The 16,582-nt window shown below is 40.8% G+C and overlaps 1 protein-coding gene across 5 annotated transcripts in view; it reads left to right on the plus strand.

Moving 5' to 3' along the window:
- sash1a (SAM and SH3 domain containing 1a) overlaps window positions 1-16,582 on the plus strand; it is a 166,337-nt gene that overhangs the window by 97,685 nt on the left and 52,070 nt on the right. The gene's annotated exons all lie outside the window — the stretch shown is intronic.

Raw genomic sequence — 16,582 nt, forward strand, 5'->3', positions numbered from 1 at the left:
TGCTACTAAGGCCAATTCAGCTCCTACATTAAATGTTTTAGGATATTCAGCAAGCATTCTGGGCATGTCTATGAAATTAAAAGGGTGACAACCCATGCATGATGCCATTTGGTTTCATGCATTTTCACAGTTGGCTGTAGTAATGTGGTGTAAATGGTACCAATAAAAGAGTGGAAGAACCCAAAGACAACCACTAGCCAATGTCAGCAATGCAGATTAGAAAAAAAAGGTTTTGCAAATATTTTATGAGAAGCATGTTTGTCAGGACTTCATGATGCATTCTGTATATTTCGGTTACAAATATTGAGAGTAAACAATGTTAGCATTCAGTCAGTGAGTGTACCTTTCTGTTGTGAAACAACTTGAAATCGTCAGTGTGTATGCTGTAATTTAATTAGGGTGTAGTTATAGTATTTCCTGTAAGTAAGGCCAGTGGTTATGCTCATCAGCCTTGGTTTGAGGCTTTTGGCTTCTGGCACATGTGTCCTGTGGCTTTTTTCAGTGGGCAACTAAGGCAGCTATGTTCGTGTCATGGTCTGTTGTTGGCATCAATGTATTTTCGCTGATATTCAAGCCTATTAGATCCAGCTCATCCATTTTGCCTCAGAATGGTAGCCTCTGTCCAGGTTGGCACAGAGGCTGCCTAGCCTTCTTTTCTAAAGCAACAGTCCATAAATGAATGGTTGCCTGCCTCTCTCTCCGAGGACAGCTGTTCTACCAGCCATGGATGGAAAAAAAACAAGCATAGGAGCAACAACCACATCCATGGATACAGATTAGGATTGTGTATACTGTATGTGTGTTCTAGGCACAGGCGAGTGCATGTGTGCTCTTGTTTGCATGAACCTGTTCATGTGTGTATAAGTTGTGAACTCTTTTGAGGTGTAGGAGATCAAGAGCTTGTAATAAATACATTTTCCTCTGGATTAATTTTGCATTTATGTCTCACTCAAAGGTGGGTGTTTAATGGCTGTTGTAAAAGTAAAGGTTGGTAAACAAATAAAAGTGCTAAAGTGAAAACAGTGTGTTCTAAATGTGTGGGAGGAGAGAGGGGAGGAAGGAGAGATTAATGTGCAGGGTTCTGATAGTGTACCAGCATGGAAAGTTGTTTTTGGTCTTTTACACTAAATTGATTTCATATTAATATAGTTCTTTGAGCAAATTCATCATGAAGGGGCGCCTGGGTAGCTCATCTGGTAGAGCACGCCTAAAATGCCCAAAAAATAATCTTAAAGGGAGTTGCCCTTGTCAAACCAATTAGTTTTGTTCATTTATTTAAATAGTCCTTATTATGCTTTTTTTATTTACCCATCTTTTTGTGTTATAGTTTTTTGAGTATATAATAAATCTTTTAAGTACAGAAACACATTTTCTCTGCAAATGGAGCTTTCGCTCCCACAGACAGCACATTTTCTCAACTGCCCGAAACGCCTCGCCCACATTCCTGTTTGAAATTAGTCAATAATTTTAATTTTACATATGTGCTGCCTGAGCAAGCACAGCCCACCCAGTAGCTTGTTTAAATTTGGTTGACCAATCACAGCAGACTAGGCTATTTTGGAAGGAGGACCAAGAGCTCAGACAGAGTGTTCAGGTGGAGGCACTGCAGCAATGGGTAGTATGAGAAACATAATATGTTTTGGAACATCAAAGCATGTAAACCTATTCTAGTAGACCCCAAGAGTACAAATATGATGCTGAAAATTAGTATAATATGGGCTCTTTAAGGAAAGTCACAATTTTGTTTTGTGCAGCTCAGTGTGACACAAACATTACAGATTTCATGGCAGGGGTTTCATTTCTCTCTTTGCTCCCAAAATTTGGATATTACCTTGGTACTTGGTGGCAAATGTGTGTCAGATCAAGTATGGTCTTATGTATTATCACTGCTCTGCCCCAGAGGGAGCTGTTGCTCCAGCTGTGGATGGTAAACCCCTTGCCCTGTCCTGCCCCCTGGCTCCATGAAACATCCTCTTGTAACCTTTGTCTTTTCTGCCTGTCTCTCAATCAGTCTTCTCCTTCCTGTTCCTAGTCTCGTTATGTTCTAATTTAGTCAGTAAAAGTTATGATTATTAAACTTTTCTTTCCTATTTTTTATTCACTGACAATGACCGTAGTTTACCCACCTTTCATTTTGTCATTACGTCATACTTAAAAACCCAGGCCGCAGCAGTAAACATGTTTCCACCACATGTCCTGCTTTCTGAAGCCAACCATTCATGTGCATAAACAGACTGAAGTCAGAAGTCTGGTTGAGGTTATGACTGAGCTAAACCCTGGAACTAGACAGTGTCTGAGCTGGGCTGACTTTATTCTGGCTACAGTCAAATTATCAGTGTGAAGATGCATCGCCGTGCCTCTGCTCTTTACAGCTTTACATCCAGGTAAGTAAAGCCTTTGCCTTCTGCACATTTCACCCATCATTGATAATTATGTCAGGGATGGTGTCAAAGTAAAATATATGACATAAAATATATGAATATAAGTGTTTGTGTGTGTGTGCCTGCAGGATGGCTGTGTAAGGGTTTAAAAGAGCGGCCTGGTTATATCTGAATGCTTAAATCAGATTTCATAGTAGCTTGTCTAAGTCTTTTATATCATCAGGTGCATTTCTATAGTGTAGATTTGTTTTCATACCAATAAATGTGGCTTGATTGTTGGCTTTTGATTAAAGTTTTGATTGAAGCAGCCACACTGCCTAAAAACTTTATTATTGTGCACAAATATTGATCATATTAATGCAAATGTATTGAATGGGCCTAAATGCAAGCTGTTGGTGTTTCAGTTGTTATGGTTACACCAATTGTTCATCCTACATTTACTTAGCTCCAGATCCCTAGCTCCCTCCACCCACCAGATTGTGGGACCAGAGCCAGAGAAGTAATATTTCACACAAGCACACACACCCTTGGAAATACCCCTGCCCAGACTTCGGTTTTTAATTCCCCTTCAGATATGGTATAGAGAGCTGTACATACTCAGGTATGTGCTTTACAAGCCACACGTGCACATATTTTTTTCTGCTCTGAGATAATCATGACCAGATGATCTTGCAGCTGTCCCTCAATATATTCCTAACTTTGACAAGGAGAGACAGAGAAAAAGTGTAGAGAAAAGAGGAGAAAGTAATTAAAACTGGTGTGTCCTCATGTTCTCTAAGACACAGCCCATGTAATTGCAATAACCCGGTCTTAATATTGCTGTGGACCATTGTTGTTGTCCATCTTTCCTGACCGTCTCTACTGTCAATTTTAATGGCATTGACTGCATGTACAGTGAAGTTGAGCATTGTCTTGGAAGTGTGGCAGATCATGAATACTGTACTTTTCATGCATTATGAAGGGGAGTAGATAGTGTTGCGAGCCAGTTACCGATACAGCAGATCCACACCTGCATTCATGCTGATGTTGTATGTAGAGATGCAGTGCAGGGGAAGAAAAAATAATCAGAAAAATAAGGTAAATACTACATTGGCCTGGGCTAAATGCCAGCTCTGCTCCACAGGATATGGATATCTTTACAGCCAGCATGGGCTCAGCACCAAGCCCCGCAGCAGTGCACTCCTCTACCAACACAAGCCTCCTGTGAGTGTGTGCTCCAGAGACCCCTAACTTGTCTTCATCCCTCTGAACATACCTTCCCCGCCCAATCATTTTCTTAATCTGTATCTTTTGCAGCCTGTCTGATAGATACACCGTGGTCTCAAGTTGTACAAGCATATATAGTTTCATAATACTGTATAAAGTATAAAGTAATTTATTAGGCAACACAACATTTGATGGTTGCAGTTTCTCAAATTTGAGGCTTTTCCCAGGTTATCATTGTCTCATCATTGAATTATTTTCTGACATTGTAGAGGCTAAAAGATAATTAAAAATAAAAATGGATAATGAAAATATTAGCAGCCCTATTGTTACAACACCCATTTTTAACAAAATACATATTAATGACAAATTGTGTTATAATACATTGAAGACATTTTTCCCCAAATGAAGATGCGTGCAATCTCTTTTCAAACATGGCATATCCTATTTAGTAATGTGTCCTTACCTCAGGCAGAGCCATCTGTATCACAAACTCAATGTTACTCAGCCTGTATTTAATCTCAGTGGCCCATTAAACTCTATACTGTTTCTGGTCCCGCTGAGCCATCTTTGCTCCAGAGAAGCTCCACTCTTCTAGAAGGGTGAGGGGGCAGTGGAGCAGACTCATTACTGGTACATTGGCTGGCCTTTAACCTAGACTGGAAGGACAGTCATTAAACACACAAAGCTAATGATCGCCGACTGCTCCATTTATTATTATTATTATTTTTTTTTCATGTCAGTCTGGATGTCTGTTTGTTATTGTAGTTGTGTGTGATTGTGTGTCGGCGCATGTTACACACACTGATAAGATCTGTGGGGACATAGATAACGGAGCGACAGAGAGATTGAGTCAGTGAGAGTGAGTCAGAAAGGTGTGTTAATTGGTTAGGAGTGACCATCTGGACCAGAGCTTTCAGACAGGACTCCCCACTAGCCTGTAATGAGGTCTCGTCAGGCCGGAGCAACAATCGCCACGGCTTATGCCAAGCATCGGGGCCTCGCCATGGTAACCTCTAAGCCCTTTTATCACCTCAAAGGTTTTGAGTCAGCCAACTACAGCACAGACACACATAAGTCCTCCCTGATATAGCTTAAATGTTTCAGATAGATAAGTGACTACTACAGAATGTTTTCAAATATTAATTGTAATCATTTTAACAATTATGGTTATAATCAGAATTGGGCATTTAACTACACTGACAGTACTTTTTTACTACATGAAAAGTGTCCTTGAGAACGGAGTATCAAACTATCAAGAACTCAGAGTTCGCATCAAATGCCTTTGTTGTGTACTTATTGTTCTATTCTTCTCATTCTACTCTGAGTCTGATTTAAATATTTCAATTTGGCCAATTTCATTTGAGAAGATTCTAGCAGCTGCTTGTCTTCGCTAAAGACCCAAAGACATGAATTGACCCAAACAGATTAAAAAAAGAGAACAATTCAATCACAGAAGTATCTCTTGTCCCTTCTCTTCATATGAGCTTCAATTATATTTGTTTGAGAGCATAATCCTCCAGATCCACAAGTTTGACCAGGACTTCATTCGTGGCCATGTGAACCTGTTTAAGTAATTAGGAAAATATACAAGTTTTGTGTTTTTGTGGCTCATCACTGCCACTGGGTTCATATTTTGCCAGTGTAAGCAGGATCCTCTGGGCTAAAATGGGGGGAAAATTCCTGTGAAAGTGGAGGGCTACAGTGGTTGAGCTGATCTTGCACTATGTTTGTGTGTTGTGTGGTTGAGTTTCGTGTAGACAGTCAGACAGACAAACAGAGACAGAATGAGACTGCTTCATACTCTCACACATACGCACTGTCAGCCAGAAAGTGAGTTTGGTAGTATGAGACACTGTCATAGTGTCTGATTGGTTGTCTTGCCTGCCAGTCATCTGTGCTGTTGACTAAACTTCATTGTGGTGCTCTTATTTTTATTTTTTAAATATAAACCAAATATATGCAAGCATTAAGCTGGTTATGGAAGACATTTTCATTTTATCATCAAAAATGAAATTTAAAATTGAATTTAGCTCAAACCCAAATGTCAACTGATCTCTTTAGATGAAACAATGATCACCACTGTGATGTCAGAAAGCAATACAAATGGGTAGGGTACAGAGTAAGCACAAGTAAACGTAATAAATAATTGGGAAAGACGTGAACAGAGCTAAATGTGCGGTGGTCAAGGTTCGACTCAGGACCAAACTAGCTAATGATGTCGGGGGGGGGGGGGGGGGAGGTCTTATATAATGTGCTCAGTCCAAGCCACATACTGTACATGCTGTCAGACCGCAGTTAAATCCGGAGTACCGAGCCAGTTATACAGCGCAAGTACAACAATTTATTCTGAGGTACCTGAAGAACAAGTACACATCAACACCACATTTTAAAACATATTCAAACTTCTTACTCTTAAGCATCTGTTGACACTTGAGCTATGAACTCAGAAATATTTGTAAATGTGGTTACGGGACAAAATGTAAATCAACAATGATAACCCATTGTTAAAAAGAAGGCTTGTTTTCCTCACTTGTTTAGATTCTTCGTCTGTGTCTTTGTCAGCAGGATATCTGAAAATGGATTTTCAAGCAGTCCGGTGGCCCTGCGCCAATGAATTGTTTGCTCTAACAATGAAATAAACTGTGACAGAGATAGTATTCTAGATGTTAATAGTGTGTTTACGGACGGAATAATTCCATTTGGCTAAAAATGTATGATTGTGATAAGAACAATTTCTTGGTGGATGTTTGTATCTTCATTTGGAGAGGTTGTGTTTGTGAATCAGGCAGAAAGTCAGGTCACTTTTCTCCTTTTGGCTCTTGAAATTTATATATAGTATGGGGAAATTATTTAACCCTGGTACTGGCCCAATACTCACCAATATCCCCAACAACAGTCCTAACAGCACAGAGCATTGGGATTTGGTTAAATAATATGTTAGTGTTGAAAATCTGTCTGCGCTGAGGTTTTGATATTGATCCACTGTTGTGAGTCAGAAGACGATTTTTTTTGCATGTCAGCATGTATTTTAACATGGCTGTTTATTTGCCTACTAATGTGCAAATGGCCAAGTATGTGTGACAGATCATATGTTGCGAGTTGTGTGAGATATATGATGGCCGTCTGCATACTGACAGTAATTACAGAAGACCATACCACAGAGCTGCCTGAGGCTGGCGAGGAACACGTTATTATAACATCTAATTCATAACCAAATGTCAGCCATGTCTGCAGCCTTTGCTGCGAGCAATGTATCTACAGGGAAGGTGAAGCTGTAAATGCTCAAAATACGTAGTGCACTGTGAATTTCATTTTATAATGGGCATAAATAGTGGGCTTGAGGTATTTTTAGATTGATTTGCAGTTTGCATACAGTTTGTAATTCTGTGTGAGTGAGTGCATGGCTGAGTGTGAGCTCTATATCTGTGTCTGCTTATGTCTGTGTGCCAGGGATAATGTGGCATCTCCAGAACTGGAATTCCTCTCACACCACACTCCACAAGAGACTCTCTGTCTTTCTCTCTGCTTCCGTAGGAACTGAATGTAGTCTGTTTTCTAGTTTCCACTGGTCAAGGTGACTACCGAACAAATACACTCCCAGCTTTTGATTACAATTGTCCATATTCCAAAGAACCAACCATTGCAAAACACACAGTAACAGTGCCACAATACATTCATGTTTGACCAACATTTCTAATCCCAGCTTCTTTCTGTGGTGTCTCACTCCATGTTAGACATTAGCTTAGAAAACAGGTGAGCGTGTTTAGGCAAAGAAACAAAGCAGAGATAGACCCATAAAATATTTATCAAGCCCCACTGGCTACAGTCTTGTTAGTACTGGAATTGTACAGTAAATGCAAAGCTGCATTATGAGTGTGCGTGCGTGCGTGCGTTCATGCGTGCGTGTGTGTGTCCTATGAGATTGGGATGAAACCGCGTGGGATAATCATGTGTTCACAGCACACGTGGTCATTAATAACATCGAGACCGAGCTTATTTTTACTGTATAGCTCAGAGGCTAACATATGGCAGAGCGTCTGACTTGACATAACAGGAGGTGAAGTAGGATTTAATAGACAGTCCAGGGTTGTGCATAGGCACAGGGCACCGTGCTCTGTGGTTTGTAGGTATATTTGACAACAGCAGAGGGCACCACTATTTCCCATTTTACGGCCCCATTCCCAGATAGAGGGACTTGGAGAAAAACACAGAGAGAGGAAGAAACATTTTGAAAGGGGTTTGAAAAGTGGAAGAAAAGATGGCAAAACATACCCATGGGAAAGCTCATGATAAGCAAGAGACCAATGACCAACAATCTAAAACTGCTTGTCTCGTCAGGCTAAACAGATACAATATTTCTGGGTTGTTTTAGGGATTTGAGTTGCATTCCACGATTTTTTAGCAAATATTATGGTCACATTACATGCAGTACTCAGGAAGTGCCTTCTTTATTACCACGGGTTGCATATTTTTTTTTCCAGTGCTCCAAGTTGACCCCTTTTTTAATACTCATGGAATACTCATCTCCTTACTTTGACTGGAGTGCAAATGAATAGACTCTGTGGACCTGAATTAGGATCTGAATGAACAAACTCGGGCCATGTTCATATTAGCCAGGGATAACTACTTATGTATAGCTGTGTTGCAATAAAGTAGCTGACTAGTGTACTTTTTTATACATTACATAGCTACAGCTATCTGGAGTATTTCTTAAAAGTCAATCATTTTATTCAGTTCTATTTGTTTTTATGGTAGTAGTGTTTTTAATTACTGTTCAAATCACTCTCAGTACAGAGTTTTTCCATCATAAAAATCTAGGTTGAGAGTTTTTAAGTCATAAATTGAAAATGACATTCAGTGAAGTTAATCAGTAAAATGTAGGTTCTTTGAAATCTATCCCAATGAACGGTTAGTTTGGGCATTATATTTTTTTTTGAGTACTTCCACATATTCATGAGCAACATTTCAGTAAAGTTACTGCAGTTCTTCTTGGGTAGGATTTATTCTGACCACACACATGCTCTGTCCTTATTGTGAAACTGGTCTGTCACAGTACATCTCGTGCAGAGCTCCAGTGCACAGAGTGAGATGACCAGTCGAATGTATGACACACTGGACATCAGCTGTCAGCCTGGCACTGCCACCCTGTCACCAACACAGCTGCCAGCCGAGCCTCATGACCTCCATCCACAGTGAGACCAACACATCTCCACTTGCACCTGTGGACTCGCACAAACAAAAAAACAAACATGCCCTTTATACACTGTTCTTGTTAATTTTCAGCACACATGAGAACATCATTTTAACAAAGATACAGTTTATTCCTCTTCCCTCAGCCATTTCTCTTTCAAATGCACATCCCTGCCTGCAAATATGCACCAATCTCAAAAAACACTGTGCAGTCAGTTAAAGGACCCTGGCCTCTTACACAGTGCTGCTCATACTTTTGGAAGCTTGCTTACATCCAAAGCAACATCTGTCCTTTCAGTCGCGCCTGATTAAAACACTGGAATTTCAGTTCACACACACACACACTCACACTCAATAGTGTAACATAATCACCTACCACATGACCATGGAGGCGTACACTACATGGAGAATCTGGGGATCCAGGGCTTAGCAAAAATATGCTTTGTTAATATATCAGCGTTTTTTACACAAAGCACATGAAAGGGACCTGAAATACCACTGCATTAATAAAAGCATGGATTACTACTTGTAAATCCTACCCGGAAATGCTTGTGTTTGTGGGAGGCACAATAGAATGTATGCATATAGAAACTCCACATGCACATGTCTTGAGCTAGAGAGTGTGCAATCAAGTAGAAACCAGCCAACACATACAGAACTCTTAGAAATAAATGTCAAATTCACTAAAATGCGACATGAAGGATGTGAACAATTCCAGTGAAAATATTTTGTCTGAGTTAAGAGGTGTCAGCGGGTCATGTTGTTACAAACCTCGAGAACCTTCCTTTATCCTCACTGCATCTCAGTGACACTGATAAATATTGTTATTTTCTTCTTGGCCCTGCATCACATTGACACCCGCACAGGATATTGCGTTGTGTTCCGTAGGTGCAGGTATACAGACTTGGCATGCTTTCCTTGACATTGGCTCCACATCCAGATTGATTTTTTTCACTGACATACTCTACATTGTGTGAGCTGTTTGAGAAGTCTTGACAGTGTGTATTGTGCTACAAACAGCAGACCTTTATCTCTTTTTCTGTATCTATTTGTTGTTGTTCCCAGTGTTCTCCCTGTTGCCCATGCATATCACTTTGAGTTTATCTCACACTCTCCCAACTGTCTCTCTCTTCCTTTCTTGTCTCTCTCTCTGCCTCAAGTAATTCCTGTGTTGATATTTGAAGTTTCCTCTAGCTTTCAAAAGACTCCAGCGTTCTGGTTGACCACCCTATGAAAAGTAATACCTAGAGCACACAAACAGCAAGCGCCAGGCATTTCATTATTACTCCCAGAAAGCATTGTTTTCAGTGGAAAGACCACTGTGTTGATTTAATTTAATGAGTTGCTTAGCTGGGGGAGGGGACCCAGGCAACAGTAATTAGTTGTCATGCTAATTGGGTTTGTGTGATAACTCCCACACAAGAATCGGTGGCGTGTGAAGCACTGTGGGGCTGGCCCGACCGCCTACTCATCACACACCACACACATTTTCTTGCGCATTGGAAAACACATAAACACACGTATATGCACACACACATCAATAAGAATAACAAATGCTCACATCCAGATTGGTTCAAAGAAAATGCCTGGGGACTGTCAAGCCTTTGACCCATTGACTGAGCGGAATTAATGATGTGAAAATCTTGATCCCAATTAATCACTAAGAGAAGGCCCTCTGAGAACCATGAGATAAGAGTTCAGGACATTCGATCCAATAAAGCTTTGGGTATAAACCTGCATATGTTGATTTGGAAAAAAAGGAGGAAGACGTATAGAAACATGGGGTAAGAAAAAGGTGAGAGATTGATGAAGATACGGTAATCAGAGCAAAAAGAGAGGCGACTACACCCTTGTTGCTTCAATGTGAAGAGTTTATAGTGACCTATATTTTACATAGTAATATCATGAAACCATTATAAAGATGTAGTCTAATAACATTTACTGGAACAGAATAGGCTGCATACTATCCTTTAGGCATTAATCGGCATATAAAGTAATTTCCAATACTGTCTACTTTCTTTTTTTTTAAAGATTATTTTTTGGGGCTCGAACCCTGGACCTCTGCGTCGAGGCATAAACCTCTATGTATATGTGCGCCTGCTCTACCAACTGAGCCAACCCGACCACCGATACTGTCTACTTTGGGTGGAAATCCTGTAAAATTTTACAAGGGCACATGTAGTGTTGAGTGGTCATGTAAAGCATTCCTTAAGTGCGTTGGTGGTGCCCTTGATGTCTGTCCACCAAGTTGTTAATCACCCCTGGTAGCATGGTGCCTGACTCCCAAACGGGCTATTTTTAAGGCCTGGGGTCACTGACCTCCAGGAAGGGTCACTCTCACTATCAGGGGAGGTCCAGCTACTGCTTTGCTTGAATGCCATCTGCATTCTTTTTCTATCTCTATCTCCTTTTCGCCCCATACCAGTCTCTGAGTTCCTCTCTACTGTTTCTTTCCTTCTCTAATCCTAATCTAGTCCTAACAACTCATGGTTAGAACTAAATAGGTTTTACTATTCATTTCCTTACAAACTTTACATTAACTTTAAAAAAAGTTTTTACATTAACTTTTATCTAATACTAACTACTATTATGTGACCGACCCGAAAGATTCCACTGCAATCTTCTCCCGTACTCGGCGCTAGTACCAGCTCTGCTCGGTTCGACTCGACTCGGCCACATAGACATTTACAGAAATGGACCAAAAGACCCCGTTGCTCTGGACGGAGACCAGTGAAGGATATTATAAGCACTTTTCCAGTGAGGGCTGAGCGTTACTGCGCAGCCTCCAACTGAGCTTGAAGACGTAGATGTGACGTGAGCAACCTGTCTGAAAGTTGGAAGTCTTCTGGTAGCTGTGCCAAGAGAAATCACAGTCATTCCCAATCTTGCAGAGACGGAGAGCGTAGGTGTATGTAAGGAGATAAGATAGGCACAGGCTAATTATTGCTAACTAAAATGCTAGTTAACATTAGTAATTAAACTTAAACAGCTAAGTCGAAACTGCCTGCGAGCTTCTCCTGTACTGTATGGTAATTCCTCTACTATGCGACAGTAAGTTGCGTGGTGGTGACATAATCGTTAGCCTATTTTTACAAAAACGTCTGCTACGGAGCCATAATGTGAGATACAAGGTAATGGAGCCTTTTATACATTGTTGTGTTTCTTTAGATATAAACAATGGACAAATAAAACATTTAAACGCTTCAGATGTAAAGTTATTCGCTGTCAAAGTGACGTCAAAATGAATGGCAGTCAATGGAATGCCAATGGGGGGTGAGTGCTTGTTTGCATCAAAATGGCGCCATAGGAGGTACACGTTGTGGAGAAAAGCTTACCATCTTGGCTCGGCCGCGGTGCCCCGTCCTCCATTTTCCATTGCAGATTTAGTACCGCCTCATGTGTGAGGCGAGCGGGGCTGGTCGTCATAGCGACGCCGCAGGAAACTGCCGTGACCTAACGAGACCATGAACGAGACACACACACAGAACGTCGAAGGTGTGTCGTTTTTGATTCTCGGCCACAGCCAGAAGACACATTTTGTTTCAAAAGAAGCTGGAGGAAGCAAACGTTTAAAAATGGCGGGTTTGTTCAGGACACCCCCGTCTGTCGCTAGCAATGATGATGCAGTGATTAGTGACGATTCTCTCTGACCAATCAGTAGTCTGCGGGTTTTCACGTCACCTTTTGACCTTTATCTTGCGTCTGCTTCTCCTCGCTATGCTCTGCTCTACTTTGCATCATCACCCGTATAAGTGTGTTTCTGCCCGCTTTTGTGATAATCTTGCTGAGTCATCAGCAGTGTAAAATGAAACCTTACCATGATACACTGTAATCCATGTGTGTCTCAACAGAAGTTTATCTTAGTCTTTAACATTATTTAGCCTGTGGGAGTGTTTGAGTGGTTAATGAATGGGCTTAGTGGGAGATTAGTTGATTCTTTGTAGATGTAAGGTCCCTGCAATGCCTTCATGTCTGCAGTGATATACTGCAAGAATCGTGCTCTTTCCTGAGTTTTTGTCTTGTCCTAACCTGTTCTAAATGATTTCTTCCCGTTCCTACCCAGTCCTGTAAATTTAGTCACTGCCAATGTAGTGTATATATATATATATATATATATATGACGTTCCACTTCTGGGATTGCTCTCGCCCGCCGGATGTCTGTTTTCGGATGTCCCGTTACCTTACACTGTCTTTGTGTTGGAATTTTAAGGAATCGTCACTAATCACTGCATCATCATTGCTAGCGACAGACGGGGGTGTCCTGAACAAACCCGCCATTTTTAAACGTTTTTTTTTTTTTTTTGCTTCACTCTAGAAGTTTTCCTACTGCTCCTCAGATCTCTGCAGGGTAAATCCAAACAGTTAGCTAGACTATCTGTCCAATCTGAGTTTTCTGTTGCACAATTAAAACAACCTTTGAACATACACGTTCCACCAAAACAAGTTTGTTCTCGAGGCTATTTTGCAGCGATAACGTGACTCCGCTTGGTACTTAGCACCGCCCAAGACGATTGTGATTGGTTTAAAGAAATGCCAATAACCAGAGCCCGTTTTTCTCCCATCCCGGATTGCTGTGTGGACTAGCCACACTCTCCTCCGCAGCGCTATAGAGTGAGGTCTGGCAATGTGAGACTACTGCCATTGCTGTCATCGATCCCAATTTTTTTTTAAACAGGCTTATTTTTTAATGATTTATATTGAGCAAATAGTAACACATATCACATCACGGCTTTGGCACATAAAATGGCTGTCTGATATAAAAGCTTCCTGGCTCACTCTAGAAGTTTTCCTGCTCCTTCCCAAACCTGATGACACGGTGTAATTTCCCTCCCAACCCACAGGAACCCAGCAGAATCAGTGCAGGAGAAGAAGATTGCATGAAAAGACAATGAAACTATTAATATTAGATAGAGGAAGAGATGAAAGAAGATAGATGAAAGGGGATAAAAGTGTCAAAATAACTTTCATACTTAACATCCATCAGAATGTAGTCCAAGTCCTGAGCCTTTCAACACTGTGTTCAAAGTAACCCACGCTAGCAATTTATATTCATGACATCATCCTTTTCATGACAGAACCCCCTATATATTATGAGAACCGTGAAATACATTTAGCGCTCAATGCCTACTTTCAGGAGAAATTTATTGACACTGAATTGGTTGCAGGCAAATCCTCTTTGTGTTCATATACTCCAAATGTTGCCCTTATTTCTGACCAAATGTTCACATATTTTCCAAAGAGCCGATGAAAGGAGACAACTCTCTTGACATGTAATAAATTGACAATGAGCTTATGGTGAAAGAATTAGCAAGTGACTTTTGTTTCCTCTCGTCTGGCAACATGACACCTTGATTAGTGGTTAGTGTGAAGAGAGAAGGGGAAAGCTGGTATCTCCAATCACTCACACACCAGCAGTGTTTGATGAGTGTGCACTGAGTCAACAGGCTTACTGCTCTCATTAATGGTACAGTTTGACCCCTCTGTTTGAGTTGCTCCAGGTGGGATCACACTGTCTTGTATTTGGCTATGGGGTTTTTTGGCAGGAAGAGTGTTTGTGGTGTGTGTGAGCGGGGTGACTTCCAACACCCCTATTTAAGCAGGAAGGAGGGTGAGGATCAGGGTGGTGTCTCAAAAAAACACAACCTAGTCATCATTTTTATGAGACTGATGGACAGCGCAATTATGTAATGGTAGTATGGACACCCACACCCACACACACTAGCAGTCCTACAACTTGCTGCTGCTGTCTATCCTGAAGTTACAGATGCGAGGTTGGCAGTGCAGACCCCCGGGTTGTCGACTAGCCGGCCAACAAAGCTGCTCTTGTTTGAGCGTGCGTTTAAATTGCAAGCAGGATACTGCTAAACAGCTGCTGCTCATCCAAAGCCTGTAAAAGTCATTCTTCACCTACACACACTTTGAACCATGATATTACATATAAAGGAACAATCAGTGCCAACAAAGTGGAGTAACTTGGATGATAAATTTAGGTTTTGGTTGCATGGGTCACCACTTAAGTCCAGATTGAAGTATCTCGACAACTACTTGAAGGATTACAATGACATTTTATTAAGACGTTCATGATCCCCAGAAGATTAATATTCCAGATTTTGGTAATTCCCTGCCTTTTCCTCTAGTGCCATCATCAGGCCAAAGTTTGTCCAATACTTTGGTTTATGACCTGCAAAACTATGGACATTCCCATCTGCCTCAGCCGTATTAGGTGTTTAGTGCTAATTAGCAAATGCATGCTAACACGCTAAACTAAGAAGGTAAACATTATACCTGCTAATCATCAACATTATCATTGTAAGATTGTTAGGATGCTGTTGTGAGCAGTTAGCTCAAAACACTGCTGTACCTAATTACAAAGTAGCCGAGAGTCTTGTTTTAAGCATAAATATATTTATAATACTAATTTAAATAAAAGACGTCAGTGAAATGTGTGGGAGCCTTTTGCACCCTGCATAATCCACAACAGGCCGCCTATTACATTTCTCCTTGCACTACAGGTGAAACTGTAGCTTTGGGGATTATTGTGTAACTGATCACCTTTTTACATGGTTACAGAAAGGAATGTGTGGTAAAAGTTTTTCCTGGTCTCTTCTATTTCCTTTTTGGGTTATGTTACTTTAAATGCATGTTCTTATTGCATGTGGTGCTGTAGGCCGATCTGGTAAACAGCAGGTGAAGCAGCATTTTCAATTGGCTTGGAACCACGGGGAAGGGAGAGCTGAGTGTAGAGCTGAATTTAAAATGTTTAATCTTACTCTCTGTCTCTCTCTCTCTCTCTCTCTCTCTCTCTCTCTCTCTCTCTCTCTCATCCTTCTGGCATCTATCACAAGACCTGGCAGCTGTTGCAGCTCTGAGAAAATGTGCTTCTGACCAACTACAGGGAGAATCAGAGACAGGCTCAGGACTTCTTCATTACAATAGAGTGGCCTGCTGGCGGAGCGTAACAAACGGCTGATCAGATAGGATAGCTGTGCAATTTCATGCTTGTACATAACGTGTTTCTTTTTATCTTATGTATTTGAATAAGATCTGCAGCACAGAGGACATTGCTGTTACATTGTATAGCATTTTTTTGTGATATGTGTATGTGGCATTCTTTAAAACAAATTAAGTAGTTACAGTCAATGTTTCACGTTTTTTTGTTGTTATTGTTCAGCATTTTATCCAGATTAATGCCAGGCGTAGGACACAGTATGTATCACCCCCTTAAAAACATTTTTCCCATGCGCTTTTTTTGTTTTTCACACAATTGTGTGGAGAATGTGCTTTGTTCACAGTCCCTATTCAACTCTGGCTGGAGGGAGGTATTGGTGGAAAGCTCTGTCAGCATGAGATAAAAACTTTTCTGGGCTGTTAAAAAACAACAACCTTAAATGAGATGTACTCCTGTAATCGCTTTAAAAGCATATACTGATCTCAGGAAAACTATAAACTCATCGTTTAAAACGTATATAGAAGGCAATAGGGACATCAAAATCACGATTGAGTAAGATTTGGTCAGCACTGAGTACAGCAGACATTTGGAAATTCATATAAGTATGGTGTTCAGGGTTAAACAAAACGTGTCACTGGTCAAATGATATTACTCAAACAATTATTTAATTCACGATATGAATAACTTCTCATATGAGTTATTATTGGAATATTAATGATTCCTTGAGTTAATTCCTGGCCATTGCTTCTGACACGGGACAAGTGTTTTTCTTCTGCTGTGATGTTTTGTTGGGAGGAGTGTGTGAGGGAGAGAGAGACGGCGGGTGAAGAGAGGGGGGAGGCGCAGTGTTTGGAGG

The sequence above is a fragment of the Sander vitreus genome, chromosome 18 (assembly GCF_031162955.1).
Source record: "Sander vitreus isolate 19-12246 chromosome 18, sanVit1, whole genome shotgun sequence".
Classification (NCBI taxonomy): domain Eukaryota; kingdom Metazoa; phylum Chordata; class Actinopteri; order Perciformes; family Percidae; genus Sander; species Sander vitreus.